Raw genomic sequence first — 18,317 nt, forward strand, 5'->3', positions numbered from 1 at the left:
GATGAATACAAAACTTTATTTGACCTGTACCTAGTTAAATTAACATACAACAATTAAAGAAAAGCTGTCACCATCTGCTTCTACAGTCTTTTTATTACACCCAGCCAACAGGATTCTCTGACATCAATAAAATATATTTTAAGTGTGCACTTGAATACAAAGACCTATCAGTCTGAGAACTAAGAAGGATGTTATCCTAAACACAGCACAGCCTTGAATGTGCCCTGATATGTACCAGGTCTCTCTCTAGTAAGGCTAGTTGAAAAATATAAATTAATTTGTTACAAACATATTTGGATACAACAAAAATTTTCATTTCATTCTAATGAAAAAATCTAAACATTTTTTTTTCTTCTGCATCCCCTCACCCAGTTTGGTTTTGGGAATCTTTTTGTCCCTCTGACTGCCTTTTCTATCCTGTTTTCACTTCTCCTAAACCTTTTTTTCATTTTTAACTTCCTCTATCCCCATTATCCAGTGATGGGTAAAAAGTGAGAAAGGGAGAGAAAGTTTCAAAAAGTGCATTGAAATGAAAAAATCCGATATGAAATAAAAAAAATTTTTTTTAGTTTACTTTGAAAAGCTTGTTTTAATTGAAAAAAGTTTGGATTTTTTTTTTACTAGCTCTATATAAAGAGAGAGAGAGAGAGAGGGGGAGAACCTTTCATGTCTCAGAGCACTTTTACAGAATTACGAATTCTAAAATGAGTATAAATCTACGGAGATGATTTCATGCAGGAATGAAATGCAGCTGATTCTGGGATGGAACAAGGCAGCCATAATGATGACCCCACCACAAACAGTTTAGGGAAAATGTAATCACCTCAGGTGGAATTTGGCCAGAGACCAAGGCAGACTCACCAAGAATTGTCATGAAAACTTAGTGACAAAGCAGACTTACATCTCATTTGTAAAAATGAACTTCCAGCACCATAATGCCCTCAACACCATTCTGGTGCATTGGTTCAGTAGGAAGGAGTGCCTGCTATAGAATCTCCAACACTACTTTCGGCATCACCTTAATTGATCCTTGGAGACTTCCCAGTCGAGGGCACATCAAGCTCAAACCCCTACTTAACTTGTGAGATCGAATGAAGGGGGACTGGGCAGCCCATTCATTTGAATGGGCCTTTCGTTTGAAACTGCTGCTAAGACTATAAATGCAATACTGTCACAGGGCAGTGAAATAGATAATAAATATTAAATGACTTTGGTTAATAATATTCTCATTTAAATGGTTCCAACAAGGCATCTCATTGAGGTAAGTATAGTGGATAGAAGAATTCATACATTTGCTGAGGCTAGCGTTTTCTGGCTGAAGCTCTCTCTATGCAAGACTGCCTGTACAGTGCAATATTGTGATGGTTTCAACAGGGAGACCAGTCTTTACAAAGGAGTGAGTGATCTACATTTTTTAAAATAAGCTATTAGTGAAAATTGTAGAAAGACCTGTAATTTTCCACTGGTCTTAGGTGGCCCAGGTCAGCTGACTCAGGCTAGAGAGCTAAAAATTCTAGTGTAGATATGCTAGCTGGAGCCCGGTCTCTGAGACCATTCCCCCTCACAGGGTTCCGTAGCACAGGCTTTTAGCCCCATAGACCAAGCCCCATGAGCCCAAGTCAGCTGACCCAGGCTCAGTCTCAGTGCCACAGGTCTTATTGCTGTGCAGACATACCCTTTGACTGACATCCTGGCCCACTGGAGTCAATGGGAGTTTTGCTGTTGACTGCAACAGAGCCAAGATTTTAACGTCTACACTGCAGTTAAACAGCCCCTTAATTACTACTTTTATTTTGTAGTAGAACAGTAGAGAAACAAAAAGAGCTTATGTTGGGAACAAGAGGCAACATGATGATACCTGACACCAAACAATCAAATTATATTAGCCACTAAATACAGACACAGTATTAATATTGCTGTTCAAAATTATCATTGCTAGTCACACGTTTGATCATTCCAGCTCAAATCATGCTAGAGATTGCAGTTTGGCTCCCTGCATACATTTGTAATTTTCTATGGATGATAGTATGATGTCAGGCATTATGGTGAATAATTTTACTGACAAGTCAATTTTTCCATTAAAAGAATATCCCATAATTTAACAAACAATTGCTCGGTAAAAGGAATATTTGTGCTTCTCTAATAGTGAGAACTGTAATTGTAGCTGCAAGAAGAAAGAACTTTTGAAGCTCTTTCAGTTAATGGCTGTATATTGCACACTGCCAAAAGGCCTTTGACACTGTCAATTTAACTGGAGTATTAGTAATTTCATGTGTGCGGAGATTATTTGAATATAATTCTGGCACTACACTTTGACTTTCCTGGAATTCAGAGTTTTAAGCTTTAAGTTTCTCAGCAGAGTTTCATTATCTTCCATGTGCCTATACCCTCAGTTTCACCTAATGTTTTTTGCCCAAGAATTTATTTATTTATTTTTAAAGTCCCAAAGTCTGCTGGAGAGGGACCCTGTCCCAGCAAAACCCAGGATGTTTACAAGACAGGAGTACTCTAGGACCCTGTTAGATGGGAGGGTGCCAGAGCTCGGGGTGCAGCCCGAGACTGAATGTCTACACCACAATTAAAAAGCCCCACAGCCCAAGTCCTCTCCAGCAGACCCTGCTAGAACCACAGGGCATGCATTGGTAACAAGGTGGGAAATGAATCAGCAAAATACCCCACTATTTCCAGAAATCCTCTGACCTGTTTCTTCCAGATCGGTCAGGGCCAACTCTGCATCACCATTAACTTACTTGAGGCATTTGGCTTCCGGTAGCCATACTGCACATTTGGATGGATTAGTGGTGAGACCCACTTTCCTCTGGGTATCCGTTACTGCTTCCACCTTTTTTAGGTATGTCACCCCAGTTTTGGCTGTGTGTGACCACATCATCCAGATAAACGGCAGCATACTTGGCATATGGATGTAATAGCTTATCAAGGAGTCGTTTGAAGGTTGCTGGAACTCCATGTAATCCAAAATGGAGGACAGTATACTGGTAGAAGCACTCTGGTATAGAAAAGGAAGCCTTCTCTTTGGCCTCCTTTGCCAGAAATATTTATCAATAATTTTTGGCCAGGTCAAGGATTGACAAGAATAGTGCTTTTCCCAACAGTTCAATTAGCTTGTCTATCTGAGGTATGGGTTAGGCATCAAACTGGGACACCATTTAATTTTTGGAAGCTGTTGCAGAACCTTGTGATACCATCTGGCTTAGGTACCAGAATGATAAGGCTGAACCATTGACTATGGGATTCTTCAATAACCCTCAGATCCAACATCCTATTAAATTTGGTAGTGATCTCTTCTGTTTTAGCCTCCAGGATTTGATATGGTTTAACCTTCACCTTTACTCCTGGATCCATGATGATGTGGAAATGGGCTTCTGTGGGTCTGCCTGTCTTTTCCAGGAACACATCATGGTTCTGCTCATTCATTTTGATGACCTCTGTACACTGTTCAGGGGCCAATTCGGGTGATTATTTTTACCTGTCCCTGAGGTTTATTTTCTTGGGTTGGTGTCTCTAGGGCAGGGGTGGGCAAACTTTTTGGCCTGAGGGCCACATCTGGGTATAGAAATTGTATGGCGGGCCATTAAAGCTCCGGGAGTGTCTCCAGTCAGGGCGCCGCTGGGCCCACATGGTGAGAGAGGGGCGGGGAGAAGGAGCGGGGCCTGGCGGGGGGAGCAGCCACCGCGCTCCGGGCAGGGTGCTGCTGGGCCCACATGGTGGAGAGGAGTGGGGGGGAAGGTGCGGCACTGGGAGGGGGAGCGGCTGCCACCGTGTCGCACAGCTTGTTCCGCAACCTTTCCGTGGACCACCTGAATGGAGCTCGCGGACCACTGGTTGAGCTGGAGGGTCTGATGAAAAGCCAGACAGGCCATATGCAGCCGGCAGGCCCACTCCTGCGCTAGACATAAGTTTCAATGTCTTGCCAGGGCTTCAACAAGTTGACATGATAGATTTGCTCCTGATTTTGGTAATCAGATTGTCGAATCTTATAGTACACCCTCTCCAATGGATTCTATTACTGTGTCTGGTCCCTGCTATCTGATCAAGAGATTGCTTTCTGCTGCAGGCACCAGCACCATTACCCGACTTCCATCTGGAATGTCCAAATCTTCACTCAACGATTGTAATAGGTCTGTTGGGGCTCTTGTGCTCTTTCCATGTGTTCCTGCACTATGATGGTGACTGCATCACATGCTCAATGATGTTCTTTCCCTATTTAGGCTGTTCTTCCCAGCCCTCCTTGGCAATATCCAATAGGTTGTAGGTGTAGCGACCCTGTGACCATGTAGGTGTAGTGACTCAAAGGGGGAAAACCTGGTCGAAGCCCAGAGAACCTCCCTTATGGCAAACATCAAGTAGGATAATAAGATATTCTGATTTTTCCCATCTTGACTCACTCGTGCTCGTCCATGTTCTGTTAAAGGGTTTGATGAGGCCATCAGTCTCTGGATGGTAGACTGAGGTTCATAGGGGCCGTACTGAGAGCACTGCACACAGGTCCTTCATCAGTTTTGACACAAAGGGGGTCCCTGCATCTGATAATCCCATTGGGTATTCCTACCCTAATGAAAATTTGGATTAACTCCTTTGCTACCACCTTGGATATTTTATTTCGCAGGGGGATGGCCTCCAAGTACTGTAGTCTAGAAACAGGAGCACACATTGATGACCTTAGGCTCACTGGAGAAATAGGCCTATCAGATCCATTGCTATCCTCTCAAATGGGACATCAATAATCAGTAAAGGTACTAAAAAGGCCCTTAAATGAGATTGTGGGCTGTGCGACTGGCATTCCGGGCAGGAGGCTCAATAGCATCGGACCTCCATATAGACTCCTGGCCAAAAAAGCCTTCGTAGGATTCCATCTAGGGTTTTATTCACCCCTCAATGTCCCTTAAACAAATGATTATGGACTTGGTCTAATACTGGCCTTCAGTGTCCTCAAGGTATGAGCAGCTGCTCCAGTTCTTGCTCTTGTAGCTGCACTATACTATGTAATAGGTCTCTCATTATCACAAAGTACAGCCCTGGGCCTTTGATTTTTTCCCCTCTACCAGGAGCCTGTTCACCTCAATGACTTCTTTTCTAATGTTGTGATATAGAGGATCAATGGCTTGGTCCTGCCCAAAATTCTTATATGAGGGACCAATATGTCCAAACACTAAGATCTATTTCCATTTTGCCCCTGGATTGGTCTCTGTGGAACTAGGCCCAGTCTCAGGTTTGCCAGTTATCCAGGTTGCTTCCTTACCTGCTGGATAAGACTGCTTACCCACAAGCACTACCTTTTGATTCTGAGCCAAGACTTTGGTCCCTGGTCCTATGTCTGCCCTCCTTTCTTTTCTAGACTTCCGGGACTTCCCAGGTACAGAAAATAAATCCTGGGCTAATTCAGAGAAAGCGAGAGGAGGCCTATTTGCTGGAGCCATGGTATCAGTCCCAGGGTTACTGCTTTCTTCTGAACTCTCCATCAGGAATAGGTTTCCAAATCCTGGGAAGTCTCGTCCTATGAGCACTGGGTATGAGAGTTTAGGGATCACTCCGCTGTCATCCTTGCTTTGTTTCCCTCAACCTCAGTTTGTACAGGAATAGCGGGGTAGTATCTACAGGTTGGCTTGAGACAGCTGGTTCCGCCCCACCAGGGGAAACAGAAACCAGTGTGATTGCAATTCCTGAGTCTGCTGATGCAATGGTCTCTATATCATTCATTCTAACTGGCCGTGTGTCTCTTTATGGGGTCATACCAACTCCGACAAGGTTGATTAGTCCACAAAGAACTTCATGATCACCCAGACCGCACTGCATGGGCTCCTCAATGTTAGGACATTGAGCTACTATATGCTCTAGTCCCCCAGAAGCCTAACATCTACACATCACCCAGGGTAACCCCTTATTCCTTGGGCTGTTGGGTCTAACTCCATGGCCTTCTCTGACTGGCTCCACAAGTCCCTTTGTGACCTCAGTCTGCTCTTTAGCATCCTTCCTCCCCAACATAGTCCTACCCAAACTTTTGGCGTTCTGGGCCTTAGGGGCTGGACTAGCCCTCTTGACCTGGTGCATCTCTTTCCTGGTAGTCTGAGAAAGCTCCCTGGCCATTACCTGATTCATCATAAGAAGGGTCATTTTGGCCAACCCCCCACTCATAGGTCTGGCCGTAGTCCTCTCATGAATCTGTCCAAAATCAAGAGTTCTATGATCTTTTCTGTACAGTTGGTCAGGGATGCAGCCACTTCGGTGTTAGATGGATCAGGTCAAACAGTTGGGACCTTGATTCTTTGTTCTCCCAGTACATCCACTCATGGAATCATGGAATCAGTGGGCATGCCTGATCTGGCCAGGATCTCTCTTGTCAACCGGGAGTAGTCTGTAGTAGCCTCTGCTGCCATTATGGGCTTCCCCACATAGAAAAGGGGCAAGGATACTGGCCCACTGGTCTCAGGGTTGGGCCTCACATAGGCTTTGAGATACGCCTCAATGTCATCCTCTGTCATCATCTACTGCCAACCCTTAGGGATTGTGTCCCATTGTGGCCATGTGGCAGAGTGGTCAGTTGTTCCACTAACTCCTGTAGGGTGGCTCAGTCCTGGCTGCCTGATTAATCAGCAGTTGATTGTCTCTTCTTGTACCCATACAGATTCCTGCTCAGCAGCCATCTGGACTCTGGTAGCCTCTTGTGCCGCCATAACCTGCACCAGCGCCCTCATTATGGCGTCCATTCTCAGGAATGATCTACATGGCTTCTGGGATAGTCTACTGTGTCAAATCCCACTCCTGACACCACATATGGCAAGGTACCTCCTTCACCTTGCTGGACTCAGCATTTCCCCTTCTGGCATTGGGGACCTGGAGTAAATCAGTCCCACTCCAGAAAGCTTTTATTCCTCACTCCGGTTTTATTTTTCAATATTTTACAAGGTGGGCTTTAGGTTAGGAGTACTTATCAGCCGAACAACAAAAAAAAAAAGTTCATAACGCAAAAAGGAAATACCTCTCCCTGCCCCCTTGCTGGGGTGTTGCCTTGGTATGCTGGCCTCTGGGTATCAGTTCTTCCCCAAATAGTCAGTTAGCTCAGTTGCTTCCCCTACAGGGAGGAGAGCAGCCTTCCACCCAGGTGAAACTTTCTCCCAGCTAGCCCTGCTGCAGCTTCTTTCTCATCTCTCCTCCTCTTCTCTCTCACCAGAAGAGGTGTTTTTAAAGGTCATAGGCAGCCCTTAATTGGACTCACGTGTCCCTAGTTGACCTGAGGTAACCTCTTTTCAGCTCCTGGGAAAAAGGGCCTTTCCAATTCTAGGGCTGATATACCTGCCTTCCACCACTCTCTGGAAATCCAGGGCGTGCATTTCTGCTGCTGGGACAGGAGGCGACCCCCCCGCCCCTGCCAGCTTAGCCCCAGGTGCTGCAGACCCAGGGCCACAGAACAGGGATCTGCTTTTGTTCACTAGCAACCCAATCTGGATTCGAGCAGGTGATCTAAAGGAGCGGGTTTATGTCTCTGATCCAGTTCCTAACCTAGAGGGAAGCCCCGCTCAGCAGCATGACAAGCGAGGTGGTGAAGGATGAGATCACATTTTACTCCAAGGCTGAGAAATACTGGAAGGATGCGCTGCCACGGTGGATGGCATGCTGGGTGGGTACGGTCACATCTCCAGCATTGACATCAACAGTTCCAAAAAATTCCTGCTTAAGTTCTTCTGGGATGGTCCTAACAGGACAGGGACCACTTGCGCCCTGGACTGTGGCGCAGGCATTGGCAGGATCACCAAGAGGCTGCTGTTGCCCCTTTTCAAAGCAGTGGACATGGTGTGGATGTGACTGAGGACTTCCTGACCCGGGCGAGGACCTACCTGGGAGAGGAGGGCAGGCGAATGAAGAACTACTTCTGCTGAGGCCTGCAGGACTTCAGCCCCGAGCCCAGCTCCTATGACATCATCTGGATCCAGTGGGTGATAGGACACCTGACTGATGACCACCTGTCTGACTTCCTGAAGAGGTGCAAGGTTGGCCTGCGCCCCAGTGGAATCATCATCATCAAGGACAACATGGCACAGGAGGGAGTCATCATGGACGATGTAAACAGCAGCATGTGCCAGGACCCGGATGTGGTCTGGAAGATCGTCCGGGGTGCAGGGCTCACCCTCCTGGCCAAAGAAAGGCAAGAGAACTTCCCAGACGAAATCTACCATGTCTATACGTTTGCCATGAGATGAACCCTGGCTGGGAGAGGCTGTTTACAAGAGGTACTATTGTGTCAGCTGAGAGCACAGGAAGTCCCCTCTTGGGGGGGAATCACCTATAAGGGGGTCCAGGCACTTCATGTTTAAAATGTGGGGGATGTCTTACACAACCCTGCTGGGACTGGCTGAAAAGATCAGGGCGGGTCTTCAACGTTGCTGTTGTTTGTGAGAAGAGACATTTGCCAAATACACTCCCCTACTGTTGCCAAAAAAACCACACTCTCTGGTAGCTGTTGCATCTGACTTTGTCACATACCTATCATAACCTTAATTTAATGTAAATCAGGCACAAAGTTTAGGAGTAATGGCTCATCCTGTACAATTATTTGTTCTATTTAAACGTTTTCCTGCTGTGAACACTAAAGTCACACTATAAACATGTCACTTAGAGTGGTGTTTATGGCAATCTGCCCAACTTTCTGTTAATAAGAAAAATGATTAGTTAATAAGAATAATGATTAGTCAACCAAAAACTAGGGTTTTTCTGTATAACAGGGCAGGTCATAAAAAGAAAAAAAATATTATAACTAACAGATTTACAAATTTTCAAATTAATGAGTAGATAACAATTTGTATAGCAGTTAGAAATTAATCTGTGTGCTACAAGATGTTAAATACCAAGTACCCATCAGTGTGTTGTTCAGATGGAGACAGAGTTCTATTGTGTCATACAGCTACCAAAAAAATAATCACTGCATTTTAACTGGAAATTGTTTAGAATAGTAATAATAAATATTATTTGTATTACCTTAGTGACCAGAGGCCCCTAGCATGAGAGGCCCCCGTCTTGCTTATCTCTGTGGGGAAACAGACAGTTCCTGTGAAACTGACAAACAACTTATAGTCTAAACCAGCGGTTCTCAACCGGTTGTACCGTACCACCGGTGGTACTTACCAGACGGTGGGGTGGTACGCGTGCCGCTGAATCCGCCGCCACCAGAAGGGCCCTCCCACCCGCCCGTGTGAAACCCTGCCGCTGAAAATGGGGAAACGGCGGAAGGGTTTCAGCGGCGGGTATTGTTTCCACAGCGAAACCCCGCCGCCCGTCTCTCCCCGCCGCCACGAAACCCCACTGCAAATCCCTTCCGCCGCCACTGCGAAACCCCGCCGCAAGTCCCCTCCCTTTTTTTTCCCCGAGTGGTACTCGGGTCGGGTACAGTCGGGTCAAGTGGTACTTGACCTGACTGTACCTGGCCCGAGTGGTACTCGGGGAAAAAAAGGTTGAGAACCGCTGGTCTAAACAGACCAGACAGACAAAGGCTGGAACAGGGTCTTGGAATGGCTATCTCATTACAAAAAGTAATTTTCTCTGTTCACACATTCTCACCTCCTAATCAATGGTTGTGAATAGGCCTCAACTACTTCCCCATTGTTGTTCCTTAAAGTTGGATGTATATATATACCTGCCATCTGATTTCTATTTCTTGCATCTGATGAAGTGGTTTACAGTCCATGAAAGATTATGCCTGCAGAAATTAAATTTGTTAGTCTTTAAAGTGCTACAGGACTCTCGTTGTTTTTGCTGTATACAGACTAACATGGCTACCCCCCTAAAAGTTTTCTATTATCTTCATTGTACAGATGGGGAAATGAGGCACAGAGAGATTAAGTCACTTGCCCAAGGTCACAAGGGAAGTCTGTGGAAAAGTAAGTATAAATATAAATATGTATAAATATACAGTAGTTCAGTCCCCTGCACTTATGGCAGAAACAAGCATTATCTAGACCATCCAAGATGCTCCTACGAGTCTATGATTCTACTATCAACTTTCCTTTTCTTCCATTTGTTTATGTTGTGTAGCTACCTTTGCTTCACCTCAAGACCAGATTGGGTTTTTAACCACTACAACCTTCTGCCTTGTTCGTGGGATTGTTGCTTTTGGGGCCAGCTGATTTGGCTCATAATTGTTTTCAGTTTTGTGAAATTTACCCTTTAAAAGCACTGAGAGAGTGTGTGTGTGTTATATAATATATCTATATATCAATCAATCAATGGCCTGGACTTTATTCCCTCTGTTGGACATCTGCCAAGCAGCTCTCACAGGTGTTCAAAGGTATGGCAAGTCTCATTATTTCATTAGGTCCAGTAAAGCTCACTATTTTCTTGACTAACAGTGTGAGGCAATTATAAGCAGTTGTAAAGTTCCTTATTTCACACAAAGTTCCAGGAGTACTAGGTGTGACGCTTTATGATTAAAATATGACATGGTATTAAAATATGACCATGCATATCACTGTTGCTACCTGTTATATAATTGCAGCAAACTTTATACAAAGTGTCATGTAAAGTATCAATGGAAAAGTTATGTTTTTCTGAGTATGATTATCCTGTTTATATGCATATATCAACTTTCTATCTGAAGTTATAAATATGACTTTTCATCTGGATTTCAAATGTGTTTGCTCCTGAGATAACACTTGTTTGTATCCAATCTAACTACTTTGTGATTGAACAATGCCAGTTAATGGCCCAACAAAGGATACTTTCCTTTTACAATGGGTCATCAAAGGAGCTTCACCACATCCAGTGAGCAAAGTCTTTTGAATAGGAGACCATTTGAAGGATTAGAGGAGAAAGAGGATCAGGTCTGAATTGATGTCACACAAACGGGAGAGGTTATTTTACCTCTGTATTTGGCACCAGTGCTGGAATACTGTGCCAAGTTCTTGTTTTCACAATTAAGAAGTATGTTCAGAAATTAGAGAGGGTTCACAGAAAAGTCATGAGAATGATTAAAAGACTAGAAAACATGCCTTATAATAACTGAGGTCCTTGTGTCTATTTAGCTTAACAAAGAGAAGTCTTAAGGGGTAACTTGATTACAGTCTATAAGTATATCTACATGGGGAACAAATATTTGATAATGGGCTCTTCAATCGAGCAAACAAAAGTATCACAAGATTCAATGTCTGGAAACTGTAGCTATACAAATTCAGACTAGAAATAAGGTGCACATTTTTAACAGAGAGAGTAATTAACCATTGGAACAATTTCCCAAGGGTTGTAATGGATTCTCCATCACTGGCAATTTTTAAATCAAGATTGAATGTTCTTCTAAAAGACATTCTATTGGAATTATTTTGGAGAAGTTCTGTGGCCTGTGTTATACAGGAAGTCAGACTACATGATCACAGTGGTCCCTTCTGGTCTTGGAATCTATGAATAAGGAGGAGGAGAAAAGAGATGAAGAACAAGTTCATATAATTGTTCCTTCTTCCTTCCTTTGTCTTTGTTTCCTTATGTGTGGCTGTCTTTCCCTCAGCATAAAGTGTTTTAAATGGTGTTAACAGCTCGCAGTTTGAATGAAGGAAGGTTACTTCAATTACACTGTGAAAGGGTAACATACTTTCTCAATCTCTCTTACAAAATAAAAGAACTGGCATTTTACCATTAAAATACATTGTACAGAGTATATAAAAGCCGCTACAGGATCCAACTTCTTATCTAATAAAATTTGAGTAACTAATACAATGCTGACACAGGCAGTGTCAGTACACAGGCTTCTCTACACATAAACGTTATAACTCTTTAACTGCACTAGTGTAGCTAAAGCTCCTTTAGCATGGGCAAAATTATGTCACTATAAAGCGTTTTATACTGGTATCATTTATTTGCACAAGGGAAGGAGTATAAGCTAGACCGATATAAGGCATTGTCTTCACTACAAATCCTTTGCCAGGATAGCTATACCAGCAGAACCCCATAGTGTAGACATTGGTATATGCTGACAAAAGGAGTTTTTCTGTTGATCTAGGAAAACCACTTCCCCAAAAAACATTAGCTGTCCCAACAGAAGCTCTATTCTGTCAGTATAGCTTCACCTACACTGGGTGTTTTTCTGACACTGCTACATCATGTAGGGATTGTGGTTTCTTTACACCCATAACTAACACATCTATGCTCACAAAACTTTGTGACCTGGCCTAATCCTTTGTACCAGTGTAAATGCATCCTCATTAGATGTTGTACTAGTATAAAACTATTTGGGCAAAAAACAAAACAAAAAGAAAACCCACAAACAAACTCTCCCAACTGAAATAATTTATACTGGTATAAAAACCTGTATAAGCTTCTCCACAATACCTATTACAAACTGAGTCAACCATGACCTGGAAGAGCCAACTTCAGGGTTGAAAGGATAGCTCAATCTCCATGCTTATTCAGCGTGTGGCTTCTCTGCTTAGTCTGCTAACAAGAGTGTCAATTGTGGTGGTGCATTTTGTAATCGGGATCCTAGTCCACCTGACCAAACTGATTTCACACATATCAAACAGTCATCAGATGGAAATCACATCTGGTCACCACTAATCTAGCCCAGATTCACATCAGTGATGTAGAGGGAGAAAGGCTCCATATCACATTTTAAATTCTCTAAGTTATCATCTTTTCAAAAAAGCTATAAGCAAAGTCTGTCCACATTTTTGATATGCTGATTTTTCCAAACGTATGCTTTAATGTTTTTGTAGCCAGTGATAAAGAAAAGTGATGAATGTAGGCAGCCCCATACCAATGAGCAACCTAAAAACAAACAACTATGCCCACAGATTCGGGGGGGGGGGGGGGGAGGAGGAGTGGGATCAGTTAAAAAAAAACTGATCTCAAGCTTCCAAAAGACTGAAAATGATTTTAATTGTGTAAAATACTTTAACAATGCCCTCTTCACAGGATTTGAATATGGTAATGGCATTCAAAGATATTGAGGAGAAAGGCATAATTATTCCCGGGTTTCAAAATGTTAATTAACACATCTTGTTGTAATCAGACTAAAGTGTGATCAAAGTGCCTGGTCAATGGAATTTCATAGAGTGTTCTTGTTATTTACAGTAGCTTTTATATCAAGTTTAAAAGCTGAAATCATTAATTTTAAACCCTTAAAATCTCTACAGGAGATGTTTACTACCAAGTCTTAAAAAATAATTGGGTCATTATCATTAAAGCCTCTTTAACTGACTCCAACTTGAAAGTCCCTTGGAATGGCTGACAGCTGATATATAAAATGAAGATATTTTTAAGCCCATCTTTAATGCTATGTGATCTAAACAACTGAAACATCAAAGACTGAATAGTTTTAATGCTGACTTTTTCAGTTTAACAACTATTCAATTTAGCATTCCATTTCCTCCGCACACACACTTTTCCATTCGTTTGGAAATTATATTTGACACTTGTGGCAAAAGCAGATGGGAAATCCTGAATCTAATGCTTGAGGTCAACATTACTGAGAACTCCAGCTCAGAACAGAGACATTTTACCAGTGACCAAGTTAAGTCATTTCCAGATAGTCACAAAGCTCAGACAATGCAGACAAGTACATAAATATATCCCTTTATGTCGATAACCCAAAGATTAGCTCCCATTTGCATAGAAAACAGAAGATAATCCTGGCTTGGCTTTTTCATTGCCAGGCACATCTTGCTTGTTAATTTTTCTTCTGATGAAGAAATAGATCTCCTCAGCACTATACGCTAATATGGTGAACATGTATTTTACAGTGCTCTTGCCCATAATTCTCTTCTAATTTGAAAAATTAGAAAGTAAATTTTCAGTGTCGAGGAGAGGGAAGCTTATTCACTATACTTTTCTGTTCTCAGATGTGTAAGGAACAATGCCTTGTACTGCTGAGAATTTTCTCTTGGGGGAATGAATACTGCAGGCAAGACTGGCTCGACCCAGTGCTGAAGCAGCTCATTTATCTCACACCTGGTGAGACTGACTCAGGTGAGACTGGTTTCTCTCCCAGGGCTACAATAATCTCCTTTCTGGTTGACTTGTGAGAAACTTAATGGTCTCATTTTTCAATAGGAGCTGCAGATGGTTCAGCAGCATTGAAGATGATGCCAGAAAGGCAATAAAATCTAAATATTAATTTGGATTAGTTTTATTACATGACTGTATAAGGTAGTTGATGGGAAAGCCTCAAAAAGTTGACAGTTCACATTAAAATAAAGCACCCAAAAGCTCACATGCTTATACCGACCTTGCTATCCCCATAGTAGCACCTCACTGGGCAAGCCTTTCCTTATCAGTTCAGCATCATTCCTTCCAAATGCCGTCACTGTGTTTGCTCCTTTCCACAACCCTTTATCACCCCCATATGCCAGTTCCCTCATCTGGCCCATAATCTCTACTCATTCCTCCAGCTTTGTCTACTTTTTAAAATACACTACAGGTTCCAGTCACTCCCTCTACTGGGTTGTCTCCACTTGCAGTTCTCTCTCACTTTGGCAGGCTCTGGATTTTGACAAATTTCATGCCACTTTGACAAACGGAGCACCTGAGATTTGTAAGTGTGGCACCCTGGGTCCCCATAACACATTTGAAGGAGTTTGACAGAAGAGTGTCTGACCTGAGGGAGCAATGCAGGTTAGGCTCAGTATGGGAGTGAAAAGCTGCAGCTATAGTCATTTATCTACCCTAGCTAAACCACTCTCTGAAAAATTAGCCACTATCCATTACTAGAACAACTTGGTTAAGAAAGACTTAATGTCATAATTTGATTGGGAAGAAAGCACTCAAAAGTCAAGAAAATGTTGAGTTCTGCAGCATTGTCATAGGAGAAGACAGCACCACTTGACTGAGTTCCATCAAGCTGTGCACACAGCTAAACTATGTACATGGGCAAGGCTTAGCATTGTCACCCCCTTCCTCCATTCCCTCCTTTTGTACGCACACTCAGATATCATGTTTTGTCTTCAGTTTTAACCCAGAGTTCTTCAGGGCAGGTCTACCCTGTTATTTATAATAAGTAACACAACTTGTCTTTTCTGTAGGGAAGATTCTATCACTGCCTTCCCAGTGCCTGGGTGAGGGAGAGAAAAGGGAGGTGGTGTTTCAGTAGAATCCATCATCTCTCTCTGTGTGTGCCTGTGTACATGCGCGCACATGTAGATTCTGATATTGCCTGCCTCATTCATGCAGTGGGTTGAAGCTGGTATCACCACGCACCTCGGCACATGATATGCCCACTCTGCCCAGGTGTAAGTGACTACAAAGTGTGCAAGGCAGTGAAGACTCAGGCCCTAATTTTGCAAACCATTTATGACCCCAAATCAGTATCAGATTTTTTTTAAATGTATCTATCTATCTATCTATAAATAATATGGGATTATTTTCCTTTTCGATGCAAAAAAAAAAAAAAATCTATACATCTATATCATTAGCAGAATTATATAGGAGGCCCTACTTAATTTGTGATATTGCAGAAATTGCTGATTCTGCAATATTAGGCTTCCACTGCAATTTTGAGAGCAAGAGCCCTGGGGCAGCCAACAGCGGAATATCATGGAAAAGTAATAATGGACTTTATTACCACAAATAAGGTCCATTATTACTTTTACGCAAATTAACTATGGCTTGTCTGCAACTCAGCCACAATTTTTGACAATCATCCTGCAATTCAAGTAATGCTTTAATTATATATATTAGTTCTGCTAATAATATACACACAGAGAAATAAATAAAAATTAGACTTAAAAATGACACACAGCATTTTGAAACAACGATGTTGAACTTCTTCCTTTTCTTAGCTGTCAAGATCAAAATTCAAACCAGGTCCAGTTTTTCTCTTGCAACAATCGAGGATACGGCTAGTGCATCAAGCAGAGTGGAGGAACGTGTCCCTTTCCCTGGTTTAAATGTTTGTTATGGGGCCACATACTCCCTTCCACCATGAGGTGCGAAGATTAGAATGGACCTTAAATCCCCTCAAAAGCAATAGCTCTGAGGGAAATGGATCTTCATATATGTCCCATTTCCCCCAGGAGCTTATGGAAGCCCCTTTGCTATGATGATGTCAGGCTGTAGGATATAGAGCAGCGGCATTTTGCAAGTTGCTTCCCTGAGAATGCAGCAGATATCTAAACAGAATACACCTTAAGCTCTTTGAGGCAGAGATTATGTCTTTGCATGTGTATGTGCATAAAGTTCCTTACAAAGGGGCACCAATCCTGACTGTAGCCTCTGGGTCCTATTATATCAATGTTTCTCCTAACAATCTTATCTTCCCTTCCATACCCTTCCAGCGATGGAGTTGGCATGGGTAGAAGCTTAGGAGCCAGTTGTAGCACAGCTCCCATGGGAAAGAGGATAAGATAAACTTGCTTGGGCAAATGCTACTAGAAGCTAGGTTATTATAGGTTATTAGATTAGGCCAGTGGTTCTCAACCTTCCCGGACTACTGTATCCTTTCAGCTGTCTGATTTCAGCCCTGAGGTGTGGGACTGGGGCTTCAGCTTGAGCCCCAGATGGTGGCGCTCAGACTTTGGCCCATGGTTGAAGACAAAGCCCAAGTCTGCTGCCTGGGGCTGAACCATGTAACTTAGCTTCGTGGGGCCCTGTGGCATGGGGCTGCAGGTAAATGCCCTACTTGCCAACCCCTAACACTGGCTTTTCACTTGCAACCATCCAAAGCCATCCTGTGACCCCCTTGTGGGTCGCAAACCCCAACCTGAGAAACACTGATAGTATACAGAGAAGTATAAACAAGTCATTGTCTGTATGAAATTTTAGTTTGTCCAGACTTTGCTACTGCTTTTTATGTAGACTGTTTTTAAACTAGGCAAATATCTAGATGAGCTGGCATACCCCCTGAAGACCTCTGCATACCGCTGGTTGAGAACCACTAGATTAGACTACAGAGTACTGGATAATATACTTGAAAATCTTACCTTGCAGAAAGAAAAAAAAGACTTATTCCATTCACAGTGAAAAGCTGAGAGCCTCTGGGTCTAAAGGCTGCCTCCTTCTCTCTGCTCACATTGTCACAAAGTTCACCAGAAAGTGTGTCTGTGCTAGCCAACCTCGTCCCCATGCAAGCGATGAAGAGCACTAAAGGGACAGAGAGAGCTGTACAGGAGGATGAGTATAAGGAGATATGAGGTGAAAGGTAGGTTTGGTAGTCTTGTAGAGCCTTCCAGGATAAACAGTTGTATGCTTGACTGCTGCAGAAGAACATAGGACCCCCCGAGACACCTATACTATGTTTGCTTCTTTAATAAAAAGTTATATATTTTAAAGGGTTTATCCTCATGCCCATTCACAGGGATGTGACCGTACCAAGGGTTACTGGGAATTTCCTATGTACAAATCCCCAAGCAGTGGGATTAGACTATCACCTTGATTAGACTATGTATTTCTTTGCCATATTTTACCTTTAGAAAAAGACCCCACATCTAACTTGAATCTGCTACGGCAACACCAAGGGAATGTCCAAAATTTGTGGCCAAATACATTTTGATATCCTTAGTCTGGGGACCATAAAGCACCACCATAGTAATTGTATCTAAATGGCCCATGATGGGGTGGGAAATCACATCCCTGCACATTTGTGCCAGAGAAATCCTGTAAAATTATGGTAGTGGCATGCTGAACTCTCCTATGCTTGATACAGCAAAAGTCCATGGTGAAAGCTCACCGAGATGAACACCACACAACCCTAAACTTTCTCTTTTTACAAACCTGTGTGTTACATTGTCTTTATACATATATATGTGGATCTCTTCAACTATGAAGTATTTTAATTTTTATTCAGACCAGAGAACACTGGAACAGTGAAAGGAGCTAACCTGTCCCTTGGCACATGCATTCTTAATAAAGGACTTGATATTGAAAAAACTGATAATTCCTACCTCACACATTAATTTAAATGATGCACTTTCCCTGTTGCTTTCATCAAGATAAATACTGTAAATTAGTCTAAACTAGCAGACTTAATCATGTGTTAGCAAAGGAAGGTCTCTGATCCAGAAAAGGTGTTGGCTACTAACCCTGACATTTAAAGTAATCTGGAAAGTGCTAGTTTACTATGGTACACACAATTCCAAATTAAATAACAGTGCTATATTTTGCTGGCACTTTCAATGTTTATGCCAACACAAGATTTCTAAAAAAAACCTGTGCTATATTATCCAATTCAGGAATGATAATGGAGCCCAAATATTCTTTCCCATATGATACATTTTAACCTTTAGAGATATTTCACCCTTTTGAGAAAGATTTTAGGCCTCCCATTTTCTCCCACAAGTTTTGTGGATCTAAAAGATGGTGCACAAGGATAACCATTTACAGAGGCAAAC

General features: G+C 42.7%; 1 protein-coding gene and 1 pseudogene across 4 annotated transcripts in view; one reads left to right on the forward strand and one right to left on the reverse strand.

The window, feature by feature from the left end:
- Window positions 1-18,317, reverse strand: part of VWC2 (von Willebrand factor C domain containing 2) — an 87,411-nt gene that overhangs the window by 30,192 nt on the left and 38,902 nt on the right. The window lies entirely within an intron of this gene.
- LOC137154655 (N-terminal Xaa-Pro-Lys N-methyltransferase 1 pseudogene) lies at window positions 7,544-8,216 on the forward strand (annotated as a pseudogene).

The sequence above is a fragment of the Emydura macquarii genome, unplaced genomic scaffold (assembly GCF_026122565.2).
Source record: "Emydura macquarii macquarii isolate MOO-44397 ecotype Brisbane River unplaced genomic scaffold, CSIRO-AGI_Emac_v2 contig_1263, whole genome shotgun sequence".
NCBI lineage: Eukaryota > Metazoa > Chordata > Testudines > Chelidae > Emydura > Emydura macquarii.